We start from the raw sequence: 17,156 nt of genomic DNA on the forward strand, positions 1-17,156 counted from the left end.
ATAGATTTGATATTTGATCTATAGAGACGATATTCCTCATAGATGTGATATTTGGTCTATTAAGACGATATTCCCTTTTAGATGTAACATTTGGTTTATAGAGATAATATTCCTCATATTTATGCCATATGACCTATAGATATGAGATGACTTATTGATATTAGGCCTCCTAGATGAGAGATTATTACAAATATACTTTATGGCTTATAGATATGTTATGCCTCATAGATATGCTACAACTTATAAATGTGATTATTGATATGATTTTCGGATACGTATATGGGCCTAAGGATGTGATTATGATGTTATAATTATTCCGGACGTATTATTGGGCCAAAGACCGTGTTATGATAGCAGTTGGACATTCAAAAAAATATTTATCCTTGTAAATAATATGATTGCAGTTTATTGATATATTAATGCTTATGGTTCCATTTTTTGAATACTGGTGATGGTATGCATAGATCCGACACATTCATTGATCATTGCATCGGTGATTGGGACGATTCCAATTAGATGATAATCTTATTACAGTTGTTACTAAATAAGGATTAAAACCTACTTTATACCTTAAAAGGGGATATCTTCATAATAATAAATACTTGTCTTAATGAATAACTTATACGTAAAAGAAATTAATAATATTATTTTAAAGACTTGATTGAGACAGATTTCAGACTATGATTTGATACTACTAATTACTCCTATCGTGAAAGATTCCAATCCTTTCTACACTTCTATAATAATTTAGTCCCGATATTTACTTCGGGCAATGGACTTACAAATTTACACTCTTTTTAGCCACGGCTTGAGTCTGTGCACCTATTATATCTAAATACACATCTCTTCGATATGGGACGGAGGAAGATGCGGTATTGACGATATAAATTTTGAGTAAAAATTTGATGATGGATTTTAGTATTGATGTTATATATATGTGTGTATGTGTGTGTGTTGATGATTATGATGATACTGATTATATACCTGACTAGGCCGGATGATGACTATGATAATATGCTTATATACCCGGCATGACTGCAGAATATTATGACGGTATATTGATACCTACCAAGGTTGGAGGATGATTATGATGATATACCCGGCAAGGATGGAAGATGATTATATTGATGTTCCTATCTGTACATCTACCGGTTCGAGTCCAACTAGCCATATGTACGGCAATTATATACCCGAAAAGGTCGGAGGGTGTTTATGATGATGATGATGGTTATGATGAAGATGATTATGATGATGATGGTTATGATGACGATGGTTATGATGACAATGGTTATGATAGTGATGGTTATGATGATGATATAATGATATTGATTATACTTACCGGTTTGAGTTCGGGTTCTTATATATTTTGTAAATTTTATTGCATTCATTTTTGCATGTGCATTACCTATCACCAGTATGCGCCTATATCTATCTGCCTATATGGGGTGGGGGGTTGCATAGGTATGGGTGATGACTATGCCTTGTGTTGTGGTGTATGTTGATTGAACCTTCAGATCTTGGGGCGGTGGGGGTACGTGATAGGCTCGACTAGGTATTTAATTATCCCGATTAGCCTATTACTCGCGTTGTTAATGATATTATTATTATCATTATTATGATCATTGTTTTGGCTAGTTTGTGACAGGTTGGTCATTGATTCGGTATCGAGACTTGAGGTATGATTCTGGTCTCTTCTATTTTATGATTATATTATCATGCATGATTATCTGATAATTTGATATCTGGATTAGAACTCTGAGTATTCTAGCACTAGCTCCTGCTATGGTTAAGAGATCTTAAGTAGCTAGTCTAATGATTTAGGTTGTACTTTGAGTAGACCTTGTTTTATAAATGTACATATGCATACTTAGTTATATGTAGCTATGATGTTACCGTATATCCCTTCTTTTCATTTAATCAAATTGTACATTCATTCCTTGGCCTTATATACTTATATATATCTTGCTTCTGCTCTTACTTTGTATATTGGCCAGTGATATACGGTATAGTGTTGAGATTCCTAAGTATAGCTAGAATAAGATAGTGCATTCTTATTGCTTCCTTAGCCATACTATGTTAGACTCTTGGACATGATTAGGATAGTTTATCCTTATTATCTCACTAGTATACAAACTCGCGCGATGCGCGGATAATATTAAAAAAAACTATTAATAATTTCATAGTAAGATGTCTTGTTTAAATCATGTTCAATCATATTACCTTAAAAATATAACTATCATACTATTTCTCCATAAAATGTAAAAATAAATTTTAAAAATTCTACATCCACACCACCCACCTCCACCCTATTTTTTAACCACCCCCCCCCCCTCCAACCAAAACCTCAATTCACCTATCTCTAACCAAATCTACGAAGAAAAACAATCATGTGACTTTTCAAATAATTTTATGCTTTTTTTAACTTTATTATGTTATTTATAATTTAAAAATATCATATTACTAATATTTTCTCTCTCCCACTCCTGATAAAATCTATATGGGTAAAAACAACCATAAGATTATAAAAGATTTTTATGTTTCATATTTACTTTTACAATTTTAAATTTTCAAATTGTTAATATTAATTGTTTTATAGTTAATTTTTTATTCTATTCTCCCTCGTTTGTTTTGTTTAAAACTTATAAATAGTATTATGTCTATGATTCTATGATCTAATTACTTCGTGATATTCTCAAAATTCGGTCAAATTTCTCTCACCCCCGCCCTCACCTCAATCTTGGTGTTCATTTTTTTCTGATACTAGTTTAGGTATACGCGCCTCGCACGTGTACCTTGCTTTAATGAGTTGAAACATTTCACTAAATAGGATATTTATTTAAACAATAAAGGAGAATACAGTAATTAAATTCAACATCTTTTGAACATGTAAAGATGGAGAATTTATTTAATTAAACCTAATGTTTACAAAAAAAAATTATCTCAAAGCCTATCGATCGAATTTTATCTATCACCTGTAAACTACAACAAAATAATACGATGATAGGAATATCAAATAATAAAATTAAATCTAACCTTTGTAAAAAGAAAATCTCAAAGTCAATCGACATTCGTCTACTACTTGTCAACTACGACAAAATAAAACGAAAATAGAGATACTGAAACAATACAATTAAATCCAATCTTTACACACACAAAAAAAAATCTCAAAGTAGAGATATCAAAACAATACAATTGAACCTAACCTTTACCTAAAAAAAATTTTCAAAGCCAACTGACATTTTTCTACCACCTGTAAACTACAACAAAATAATACGATAATAAAGATATTAAAACAATACAATTAAACCTAACCCTTACACAAAAAAATCAGAAACTTATTATTTGAGTAGAAACTACAAAGTTACCCAATAATGAGAGCTTGTTATTCATGATCAATAAATTCAATGTAATAAAAAAGAAAATTTAAAACCTAGAAACAACAAAGTCATGTTGTAGATTCAGTAATGAAAGTTAGATATATACAAACATGAAAAAGATATTTCATTATTCTTGATCAATAAAACCAACGTAATAGAAAATAAAATTCCAAACATGAAAAGTAAATCAACACATTATATTAGAGATCCAATAACAAAACTATTTACAGACATAAAAGGATGATTTAATATTTATGATCAATAAAATCAAAACGTAATATAAATAAAAATTTGAAATCAAATACCACAAAGTTACCCAATAACAAAAGTACCATCACAAAATTTTATTACCCAAATAAGATATACCTATAAATCTAAAAAATGACTTCTAAAATAGGAAAAAAGAGATAAATATAAGGATTCCTAAACCAAAATATTATAGTAAAAAAATAATATTCCTAACCTTAAACAAACAATACTACCTTTTTTTTCTTGGGAAAGTCCACTATCCCTTTTTAATGAGAAAATGGTCAAAAGTCCCTCCAACCTTTGCCCCAAATCCCAACTACACACTTATATTTTGCGGGGGTCCTATGACCCCCTTGAACTATTTTAAAGTAGAATTGTTAAACCCCCCCCCCCCCTCCGAAAACTGACAACTAGTCATTTGGAATGAGGTGTGATGCACGCACCAACAGCCTTTTTACACATATTTTTAAAATTTAAAATTAATTTTTATTTACTTTATTCTCCATTTTTGTCACTTTTCATTATTTTTCCACCATTACTTTTCTATCTCTTTTCCTTTTCAAACTTAAACAATTTTTCAATGAACTTGAGTGAAAAATAATGGACAATACCGAATTTAAAATTTCTAATGATTTTGTAGTCGAAAATAATAAACAACATCGAATTTAAAATTTTTGACAACCTTGAAGTGGAAAACAATGAACAATATCATTATTAAATTTCCGACGATCTTAAATCCAGAAACAACGAACAATACCAATTTCAAAATTTTTGACGACCTTGAAGCCGAAAACAATGAACAATATTGAATTTAAAATTTTTGACAACCTTAAAGTGGGTAACAATAGAGAAATTTTGAAATTTTTGACGACCTTGAAGTCAGAAACAATGGGCAATACTCATTTTAAAATTTATGACGTCCTTGAAGTCAGAAATAATGGACAATATCGATTTTATAAATTCCGACGATCTTGAAGTCAGAAATAATAATCGACATCAAATTTAAAATTTCCGACAACCTCGAAGTGGGAAACAATGAACAATATCAATTATTAAATTTCCGACGATCTTAAATTCGAAAACAACGAACAATATCAATTTCTAAATTTTCGACGACCTTGAAGCCGGAAACAATGAACAATACCAAAATTAAAATTTTTGATGACCTTAAAGTCGGAAACAATAGAGAATTTTAAATTTTTTGACAACCTTGAAGTCGGAAACAATGGACAATACCCATTTTAAAATTTACAATGACCTTGAAATAAAAAATAATGGACAATATCGATTTTAAAATTTCCAACGACCTTGAAGTTGAAAGTAAGAAACAATACCCATTTTGAATTTTCCGACGAACTTTAAATCGGAACCAATCGATTTTGTGCTTAGAGATGGAGAAGATGATAAATTAATCTTGGATGTCATTGATGAGTTCTTGAAGTTTTCTTTTTGTGAGGAAGAAGAAGAAGAAGAAGAAGAAGAAGAAGAAGAAGAAGAAGAAGAAGAGGAAGAAGAACGAAAATGAACAAAGAAAAAGAATAATAAAAAATGAATAAAGAAAATAAAGAAATATTAAAAATAATTTTTTAATAAATAATTTACATTTTTACTCTCTTTAAAGAGAGTGAAACACTTTCTCGCCATGTCATACTTCCACTTAAAATAGTTCAGGGGGGTCATAGGACCCCCGCAAAGTATAGGTGTGTAGTTGGGATTTGGGGTAAAGGTTGGGGGGGCTTTTGATCATTTTTTCTTTTTTAATTGAAAAAAAGTCACGCGTTTGCATTTAGTTTTTGAAAGAATTTTTTCTTATTCTCCTTCTTGTAGGAGTCTAAATCTATTTTATGTAAAATGATTTTACCAATTTTTCTAAAATATTTAGAATTTTATTTTATATAGAACTTTTTTTATATAATAATTTCTTTGAATCTGGATTTTCTTTAACAAAATATTGCCATAAATTTAGAAATTTAACTAAAAATAGAAAGTCTTCTCCATTAAATTTTTTATATATATTTATTATATTCTAGTTTATACGTATCTGCATTGCACAAATGTCTATGATTACGTTTAAATTTAAGATAATAATCATATGTAGCATAATAAATGTTTACAATTATGTGTAGGACATACAACAATAAATAATGTAAATACAAAGTAAGAAAACATGAATGAATGTAAGAAGATGGTTTGAATCAAATTAAAATAAGAAGAAAAGTAGAAGTAGAAGAAATTGACTCCCAATTGATAAATTGATACACCATGACAATAAGTAAAGTTTAGCAGTATCTTTAACATCTCAATAAATACAACCGATAAGATATAAGAACAATATGAATGCTAATAATAGTTAATTTTTTATTTAAACGAATATGAATCCTTGTGGGTTATTACATATAGATTCTAAATATAATTATAATAGATGTTTTTCTAATCTAAATTGATTCTTATTTAGCTATGTACGTAATTCTAATAAGTTGACTAAAGAATCCTAATTAATTTAAGTTATTGATATTACATTTCTTCATATTTGGAAAATATAAGAAGTCCTAATATTCACTTTGGAATTAACTAAAATTTAACTTACTAAATCTTTCCTTCTAATTGTTTGAGTTATGTTAAAATTCAATTTTTTTTAAAAACAATGTAATTTTACATTTAGATTAATTATTGTAAGGTGTAGGATGGTAGAATCCTATTCAATTCTTTCTTTAATATTTTATATTAAAAAATTAAAGTACTTAAACTTTACCTTATAAAGAAATCTGAGTATATACGTTAGGTTTCTTTATCTTAATCAAATTCTAATTAACATGGAATTTGAGATGCGTTTTTATTAATCAAACGTTAAAATTGACGTGTGTGGTTTGCACTTGTTAAAGGACAATTTTCTTAATTTTTCTTACGATATATTTTAAGACTCCTTTTTCTTCTACACAAGGAAAAAACAAAACCTACTAAGAACAATTTATCATATATTTTTTAATTATTTAACTTCTTAATAAATAATTAATAGTTGAAAAAAATAACTGAATAGACAATTTTGTCTATTGTGGAGTCTTTTAATGAACGGCAAAACGTTCAAATCACTTTTCTAAGGGTCTTCACGCTTTTAATATATTATATAGATTATAGATATTTTAATTACTTTACTTTTTTCTTTAATTTGAATTGGAATTAAAAAAAATTGGTGTTACACGCATAATAATTAAGTTTTCTTTTCTTTTAATTCATAATATAGAAATTAAATAGATAAGTATTGTTATGCATAACAAAATAATTGAAACATAGACTAGAAGAAGACTCCAAAATAGTTTAATACGTTAGATAATTATCGTTTTTCGCCCATATTAAGTGTCGATAAAATATGAATTGGGTGATTAATGAATAGATTGGATAAGAGCTTACCTATATTTTACCCTTAAGAGTTATTTCGTGTGAGATATAAGGTATGTGAGATATAAGGTATAATAATATGAGGATATCAAGTTTATTTTATCACGTGTTTGGTTGTTTGTTTTTTTTAGCCGTGGTTTTCGGGTATCGCTTTGCGAACCCGACTAGTTGTACCCACCCGCCCCCGCTGTTTCAAGGCGAAGCTCCGGCTAGTTCCACGGGGCCCTGGATGCGTGACCGGTTAGTATTAGTTAGTCTCAAGATTATTTATCCCGTTATTTATACCATAGTGATAAGATAAGTTATCTCATATACATGATAAGATAACTTATTCCAAAGTAGCTAATCCGATGATAACTTGTCCCCAATCAAACAATTCTTTAGAGAATTAAACAATTTTAAATTTCTAATCTAATTTTTTTTTGTCCACCACCTCCAACCTACCCATGCACCTAATTTATTTATTTTTTAACTTTTTTTCCACTCACCACTCCACCCCAACCCCCCATTTGAGCTTTCAATGATATACCAACCTACGACATCTGATGTTATAGGCTGTCTTCTAACATTATCAAAAAATCAATTTTTTTGTTACCAGTTACCTTCCCCCCTCCCCGCCTCAAACCTCAAGCTTTTTTATGTTTTTGAAAAAAAAAAAGAAATTAGAATTTAATCTGCCCCATCCCTAGTTCGTCCCCCCCTCCCCCAAGCACCACCTGCCCTAAACTCCACAAACCTCCCTTACCCCTACCCCACCCCCCGTCCTAATTTTTTTAAAAAAAAATACTTTTTTCCTCACACAAAGACCCTCACTTCCACCCAAGCACTCCTACTTTTTAAACTTATTTTTTTAGATCTTTATTTTTTTAGTGCAATTTTAGATTTTGAGGAGAAGTGGACGAGTTATAAGTCTATCTGCATGGTTATCTATATTCTATCCACTTTCTTCATATTTTGATAAACTTTTAGAATAAATTAAAGTTCAGATTCATCCAATTAAAATAGAAGCTATCTAATACATTAAATATGAGTTAAATAGATTCATTTCATTAATATGTTCTGAAATTGTTAATTTTTTTTTTATTAATTATGTATTCATATACTTCCCTCCTTTGAAATTCTCAATAAAAGATAAATGCAGTTACTTGTCAAAATATTATACATAAATCATCATCTTCTTTAATAGCCTTATTTTGAAATCAAAAATCATTATTATGTCTCAGCTCCTCGTATCTCTACTTCAATTTTCATAATTGAGTTTCAAATACAATACATTTCTAGAGTATTATAATTTAGGATAAAACATCATTTTCAACTCTTTTCAAATCAAAAATTATTAAGGAATATATTAGAGTAATCAAATCAAATATACATTTCAAAATTTGTATATTCAGCATTCTTCTGAAGTTTATTTACATAATTGAACATATTTGTCTGTATAAAAAAATCAAAGGAACAAAATCATAATGCAAAAATATTACTTACTTCAATTCAGGCTTGAATATGATAGAAAAGTAGATTAGAATGTAATGTCATCATCACTTATCTGCATATAAAAAATAAAAATATTAAAACAAATAAAGCTAAAGATCAATAATAATTAATAATCAAAAAAAAAAAAAAAAGCTTAGCATTATTACCACTATTCAAGTATATATATGAGAAGTTAAGAAGTTAGAACTCCATTGCAACTCAAATTTCATTTAAATTTAAAGCCAAATGCTCATTGATTAAGATACTGATTTGAATAAATATAAATATAAATAATAAAGCAAAAATAAAAGAGCAGAAACTTATAGTTGCTAATAAAGAGGAGCGTACAAAGAATTATAATTCTTTTGCTACAAAATATGCTATAAAAGGGAATACACAACAAAATGATTGATTTTTAATTTAAATTCAACAAAAACCTTTATCTTGGAGTAAGGGAACATGTAGTTTTGCTTTTTAAAATTATTGTTATTGTCAGTTTGTCCCTATTACTGCTATGATTGTTGTTATTACTATTAATATTACTGCCACTTCTACTATTATTACTATTGCGATTATTATTATTATTATTATTTATTTATTATTTATTTTATATTATTATTAGAGCATCATGCAAACGATCTAACAAATCCTTTTTATTAGGAATTGGATATCTTATCCATTTGAGGACTTTATTCAAAGATTTATAATTAATAACTAACCTCGGAACTCCTTTTTCTTGTTCTACATGCTTATTGACATAAAAAGCAGTTCATGACCATGGAGATTTAGAAGGTTGAATAAGACCTTTATGCAAAAGAGATTCAATTTTTTACATAATTTTAAATATTTAGAATTCATTTGGCAAGGTCTAGCCTTAGTAGGTATATTATTTTCTTGAAAATCATTGTCATATGGAAGACTAACAACATGCTATTTTCTTTGCCAAAAAGTATTGGGATGGTCTCCACAAATTTAAAGTGACAATTGGCTTTTCAAAAGCTCAATTTTTCCAATTAAGTTTGGATTTTGAAGGGCTTCATTAATAGTTAAACTGCAAATTTTATTCTTTAAAAAATCCATTTGCTTATGTTTTGAAAGAATTTTTTCTTTAATTAGATTTAAATATTTGGTATATGGTGGATCACACCATTCAAATTGAATATGTTTATTTTCAAACGTACCAATTGTTATTATTATTAATATATATTTATAATAATAATATAATTATAAATATAAGAGAGGTTAATAAGTTAGAATTTCATTCTAATACAAATTCTATTTAAATTCAAATTTAAATATTACCTTATATCAATTTATTATAAGAAGATCAAATTTTTTTTCTTATCCTTAGACTTTTCAAATAACATTCAGGGTGTGTTTGATATGAAGGAAAATGTTTTCCATGGAAAATATAGAAAATGTTTTCCTGGAAAACTAGTTGATTTCTTAATTATTTTCTTATGTTTGGTTGGTGAATGAAAAATATTTTTTAGAAAATATTTTCTAGTATTTTGTTGGTGAATAAAAAGATATTTTTCAAAAAATACATTTTAGTGTTTAGATAAAGCGTAAAAATACATTTTAGAATTCTTTTGTAAAAAATAAATTTAAAAAATTAAATCCTTTTTTGAGAAGGGGGTTGGTTGGCGAGTGGGTGGGGGTGTCAGAATAGATAGTAGGGTGGTATAAGAAAAAGTTTTGAATTTATTTTGTTAAGAAGAAAAATTAAAAAATTGTCCGAGGGGGGTAGTAGGAGCTGGGGTCAGGGTAGGGGAGTGAGGGGGGAGAAAAAAATTGAAATTTTTTTTAAAATAAATTTATTTATTTTTTTAGGTTGGAGGGAGGAATGGGAAGGGGGTAGGAGGGGTAAGGGAAAAGTTTGAATTTTTAATAAAATGTAGATATTATTTTTGGAGGGGGATTGGTAGGGGTGGGGGTAGAGGATGGACTAAGAAAAAATTTTGAAATAATTTTTAGAACAATTGAATTTTGGGGTTGGGAGTACGGTGGGGGTAGGGGTAGGGGTAAGTGGGGGTAGGAGTAGGGGTGGGGTGGGGGTAGGGGTGATGTTGGAGTGATAGGGAATTGAGGGCGGGGTAGATGATTTTGAGAATTGTATGAACATTTCAACTTTAAAATGAGGTTGAAAGAGAGTTTTGAAAAATGTTTTCCTTACTTTTTGAAGGAAAGTCATTTTCCTTAGATTTAAGGAAAATAAGTTGGTTTGAAAAATATTTTCCAAAACATATAAGCCAACCAAACATAAGAAAACTGGAAAACATTTTCTGGAAAATGTTTTCCTTCATACCAAACACACCCTCATACTTATCCTATAATATAGAAAGCTAAATTAGAGAAAATTTTGAAATTAGTTCAAATATTTTTTGATTTGTTGTTGTTGTTGTTATTATTATTATTATTATTATTATTATTATTATTATTATTATTATTATTGCTCAACTACTACTTACCCATACAACGTATTACTACTGCTGGTACTATTATATATTTGTGTTTTTTTATTATTATTTTCAACTTTCATTTAAAATTCAAATAAGTCAAATGTATTATTACTTCTTCTATTACACAACTACTACTTACCAATACTACAACGTATTACTACTGCTGGTACTATTATCTATTTGTGTTTTTTTTTTTTTTTTTAATTTTCATTTAAAATTCAAATAAGTCAAATGTATTATTACTTCCTCTATTACATAACGTACCACTATTACTAATTAATATTATTATTTTAATAATACTTTATTTTTCATTAATCTGTAAATAAATTATAGTTAAATATATTTTATAGCATTTATATTTTAAAAGAGATAAATTTAAAATAGTAAAAGTCTATTAGAACTCTTCAATTATGAATTGTTATTTTTAAGATGATATATTTTTATTTTTATTTTTAAAAGGGATAGTATATTTCAAATTCAAGATTCTAAAATTTGTTAGAATCTTATATGGCATGATTATCATATAGTTTACATATTTTGAGTTTGCACAAAAAAATTATATGAATCAATGATACCAATTAGCAGTTTTCTACAATAGAAATAAACGAAATAAAAAAAGTAATATTTAAAATTAATGATATTGATTCTAAAATATTAATATCAGCTTATTTTAACTTTTTCATATGTTTTTTCCTTCTTTTTTTATCTCTTTTATTCTTTTTTATTAAAAATAAGATTAATTTGATTTAAATCTTATATAATTCTTCTCTATTATTATTATTATTATTATTATTATTATTATTATTATTATTATTATTATTATTATATACGTATGTACTACTGCTACTATTGCTTCTATTATTACAATTAATTATTATTATTATTTAAATAATTTTTTATCTTTCCCTAATATGTAAATAAATTATATTTCAATATATTTTATAACATTCAAATTTTATAAGAGAAAAGTTTGAAATAGTATATGTCTATTAGAACTCTTTAATTATGAGTTTCTATTTTTAAGATAATGAAATTTTTTTTGTAAAAGGATAATTTATTCAAATTCAAATACTTAATCTTTCAATTCAAAATTTTTATTACAATATTTTTAACTTTGTCTTAAAATATTTTTTAATTTTATCCTAAAAACTGCCACTTGGTTATTTTAATATGTTGCCACTTGGCATCTTGTCTTGTTTTAATTTTGCTTTTATATATAGAGAGATTGGTTGTCGTATGTGGTTGTTGGGCATTCGAGTGTAGTTTTCCATTCTTTTTATATGCTATGTATATCTGCTTTATCTTTGGAGCTCAGTCAGTAATTGCCTACTGAGTACCACGTATTTAATACTCATACTACACTTTTCCAGCCTACAGATCATAGTACGGGTTATCGCTGTTGATGTGTGCGTCCTGCGGAGCAAATGGTTCGAGGACTTAGAGTGAGCTCCTGACGTTTGGAGTATTATTTTCCTCTCCCTCTTATGTACTAGACTAGTCTTTATGTTGTATTCGAAGATAAGTTGTAACAATGTAATTCTCTTGGTATTTCATTTTTGTACTCTTATTATATTAGAAGCACTTGTACTGATACCGCCTATTTTGGGACTCTATTATATAATTGATCTTTTGTTTCATATATTCTGCATTATTTCCTTTATCGATTTGGGTAGTCTGTTACTAGCCGTTCCGGACTACGGATTTGGCTTGCCACTGGTGGGTCACCTGAGACATTGGGTCGTGACATAGTATTTGGAGAATCAATCAAGTTTTTATATGTCGTTAGATATTTTAAATTATTAATTATTGTGATTTTTGATACTTTTTATGCCATTTTTTAAAATTATGTGTTATTTTTTCAGTCACAATTCATGTAGTACTGAGAGAATTTCGAGAATCAACCAAATTTTTGTATATCTTCTTTAGAATTTTTAAGCCGTTAATTATTTTAATTTAAAATATATTTTTAAATATATAATAGATTAAAAAATAAGATAAATAAATTAAACAAATGAAATAAGAAATTACAAAAAAAAAAAAAAAGACAAAAGTTAGAAGGGACACTCTCCACCTTTTCTCTCCCACTCTTCCAAATATAATAGAAAAAAAAATATATATATATATATATATATATATATATATATATATATATAATATTATTAAGAAAAGTGAAGTAATTACTACCATATATAAGGGAGAATCTTGAATTTTGGTAGTCTTCACAAATTTTTGGGTGCAATTAGATTGTCTCACATGTCTTTGCTTATTCTATACATATTATTACATTTGTCCTCATTTGTTATTTTGATATATTTTTATTTGGACCTTTGTAATTGAATTATATGAAGTAGTAATTTTTTTTATAAATCTCTACTTGTTTCCTTTTTCCTTTTTACTTATTTCTTGTATTACAATTAATTATTTTTACTTATTTATTTTGACAAATAACGAAAGATTTATAATTTTTTCTCTATTATGCTTATTATTAAGTAACTACATAAAGTATTAATAGTCAATTACTCTAATGGAAAATTTTAGTATATACAGGAAGAGGTCTATTTTTGGGATAGACTAAAAAAGAAAGATAAACATTTAAACTGGATGAAGGAGTGCCAAATTTTTATGATTTTTGCAGATCTTTACTTTCTCTGATTTATATTATATTGTATTTTATCTTTTATACTTAATTTGTATAAAAATATTTTATATAATTATTATGCTATTAGTTACTACTATATACAAGGGAGAATCTTGAATTTTGATAGTTCTCACAAATTTTTTGGTGCAATTAGATTGTCGCACATGTCTCATGGGCGGAGCTACAACCTATCAAGGATGTTCAAGCAAACACCCTTCGTCGAAAAATTACATTGCATCTATAAGTAAAATGTTGCTCTATTTGGTTAAATATCATTTATTGAACATCCTTGGCAAATCTGAAGAAAATAGCTCAGTGGTAGAAGGTGATCAACAAAGGCCAAGGGCACTGTGTGCATTAGTTCGAATTCTAGCAGTAGCTTAACTTTGTCCTTATTTATTATTTTGATATATTTTTGTTTGAACCTTTGTAATTGAATTATACAAAGTAGTAATTTTTCTCATAAATCTCTCCTTATTTTTTTCAATTATTTATTGTATTACAATTAATTATTTTTACTTATTTATTTTAGCAAATCATGAAAGATTTATAACTTTTTCTCTATTATTCTTATTATTGAGTAACTACATAAAGTATTAATAATCAAATGTTCTAATGAAAAAATTTAGTATATATAGCAAGAGACCTCTTTTTGGGACAGAATAAAAAAAGTTAAACACTTAAATTGGATGAAGGAGTGCCAATTTTTTATGATTTTTTTAGATCTTTACTTTCTTTGATTTATATTTTATTTTATTTTTATCATTATATTTATTTTTTGTTGGGATGATATCCCAACAAATTCACGACCTTGCCAGTGAATGCCGAATTAGTTGAATTCTGCAAAAAAGAGATTGATAATCTGTTACAAAAAGGTTTGATAAAGTCTTCAAAAACTCCTTGGTCATGTACTACTTTTTATGTTAATAGCGCAACAGAGAAAGAACGAGCTGTTCTCAGGTTGGTTATAAATTACAAACCTTTGAATAAATATTTAAAATGGATTAGGTATCCTATTCCAAATAAGAAAGATTTATTGTTTCGATTATATGATGCCAATATATTTTTAAAATTTGATTTAAAATCTGAATATTGGCAGATTCAAATATTCAAAGAGCATACTTATAGAACTGTTTTTAATGTCCCTTTTGGGCAATATGAATGGAATGTCATGCCGTTTGGTTTGAAAGATTGTCCCTTCTGAATTTCAGAAAACAATGAATGATATATTTAATCCTTATATGGATTTCATCATCGTTTATATAGATGACATTTTAGTGCTCTCTAAAACATTCAAATTACATATCAAGTATCTTGATATTTTTAAGAAAATTGTTATACAAAATGGTTTGGTGATATCTAAACCAAAAATGAGTTTGTTTCAAACTGATGTTTGATTTCTAGGACATAATATTGGTCAAGGGAAGATCACTCCAATACAATGATCTATTGATTTTGCATCTAAATTTCCTGATGTTATTACTGACAGGACTCAGTTGAAGAGATTCTTAGGAAGCTTGAATTATATATCCCATTTTTATAAGAATCTATCTCACGATTTAGCTCTATTATATGATAGGCTAAAAAGGATTATAAAGATCCATGGACCACTGATCACATAAATCTTGTTAAACGTATTAAACAAAGTGTTAATTCTTTGCCCTGTTTAACTTTAGCTAATCCTGCTTGGCAAAAAATTATTGAGAAGATGCGTCCAATATCGATTATGGCGAAATACTAAAACAAGTCAATCCCCATAATAAATCTGAATACCTGATAAGATTTCATTCAGAAAAATGGACTGATAGTCAAAAAAAATATGCTACGATAGTTCATGAAATACTAACCATTGTTAAATGTGTTCTGAAATTTCAAGATGATCTTTACAACCAAAAGTTTTTGATAAAAATTGATGCTCAATCTGTGAAGTATATGTTTGATAAATATTTTAAACATGATGCTTCAAAATTAATATTTGCAAGATCGCAAGCTCAATTAGCCCCTTTTGATTTTGAAATTCAGTATAAAAAAGAAAATGATCATTTCCTTCCTGACTTTTTATCTAGAGATATGGCTTATGCAATTTCATAAAACACTGGGGTATCAGCACAAATATCAACAACCATTTGTTTGAAAATTAATTTAATTTTTTCTTGTACCTTAGCAGATTTTATTGTATCACAAATTTCATACTAAGTAATTCAAGCTGTAAGGAATCGTCATGCTTTTGTTTCATATCAATTAAAGCATTAATATCTCTAGTTACGAAATCTGTAACAAAAGAATAAGATATCTCTTTATTCTTGTAAGTAGCAGTAAATCCTTTTGTATTAATATGAGTGTACGGATAAATAGCATTTATGAAAAGAGTTCCAAGTATAATTGGAGGCTATATCTGATTTTTTACCAAAAAGAAGAAATGCGGAATACACACTTTATTCTGGCAAATATGAGTATTAGGCAATTTATACTCTATATCAAGACCATGTTCAGATGCAGATTTAACTACATGAGTAGTTTTTGCATAATATTTTGTGGAAATTAATCCTTTTTGGATGCAACTAACATCTGCTCCACTATCTATCATAGCAATATTAATTATCTGAAAATGATTAACAATCAAAACAGTACATTTAATATACCATTTATGAGCAGTAACAATTTGCATCATTCCCCAAAAATACTTATTCTTTAAATCAAGGGATTTCTGAATAATGTCATCGTTATTGTTTTCTTCAGAATTTTTTTCTTTTCCTTTGGAGATTTTAATGGGAAAAATATCTTTCTCAATTTACGAAATTCTGTGATCACAAATTATTTGATTTTATTTAAGATATTTATCAAAAAAATTTGATTGTAAAAATCATCTTGAAATTTTAGAACACATTTAACAATGGTTAGCATTTCATGAGCTACCGTGGTATATTTTTCTGACTATCAATCCATTTTCCTGAATAAAATCTTATCAGGTATTCAGATTTATTATGGGGATTAACTTGTTTTAGTATTCCGCCATAATCGATATTAGACGCATCTGTCTCAATAATTTTTTGCTAAGCAGGATTAGCTAAAGTTAAACAGGGCAAAGAATTAACACTTTATGTAATACGCTTAACAAGATTTGTGTGATCAGTGGTCCATGGACCTTTGTAATCCTTTTTTAGCCTATTATATAATGGGGCTAAATCGCGAGATAGATTCTTATAAAAATGGGATATATAATTCAAGCTTCCCAAGAATCTCTTCAACTGAGTCCTGTTAGTAATAACATCAGGAAATTTAGATGCAAAATTAATAGATCTTTGTATGGGATTAATCTTTCTTTGACTAATATTATGTCCTAAAAATCGAACATCAATTTGAAACAAACTCATTTTTGATTTAGATATCACCAAACCATTTTGTATAACAATTTTCTTAAAAATATCAAGATGCTTGATATGTAATTCGAATGTTTTAAAGAACACTAAAATGTCATCTATATAAATGATGATGAAATTCATATAAGGATTAAATATATCATTCATTATTTTCTGAAATTCAGAAAGGGCATTTTTCAAA

This window comes from Capsicum annuum, chromosome 9 (genome assembly GCF_002878395.1).
Source record: "Capsicum annuum cultivar UCD-10X-F1 chromosome 9, UCD10Xv1.1, whole genome shotgun sequence".
NCBI lineage: Eukaryota > Viridiplantae > Streptophyta > Magnoliopsida > Solanales > Solanaceae > Capsicum > Capsicum annuum.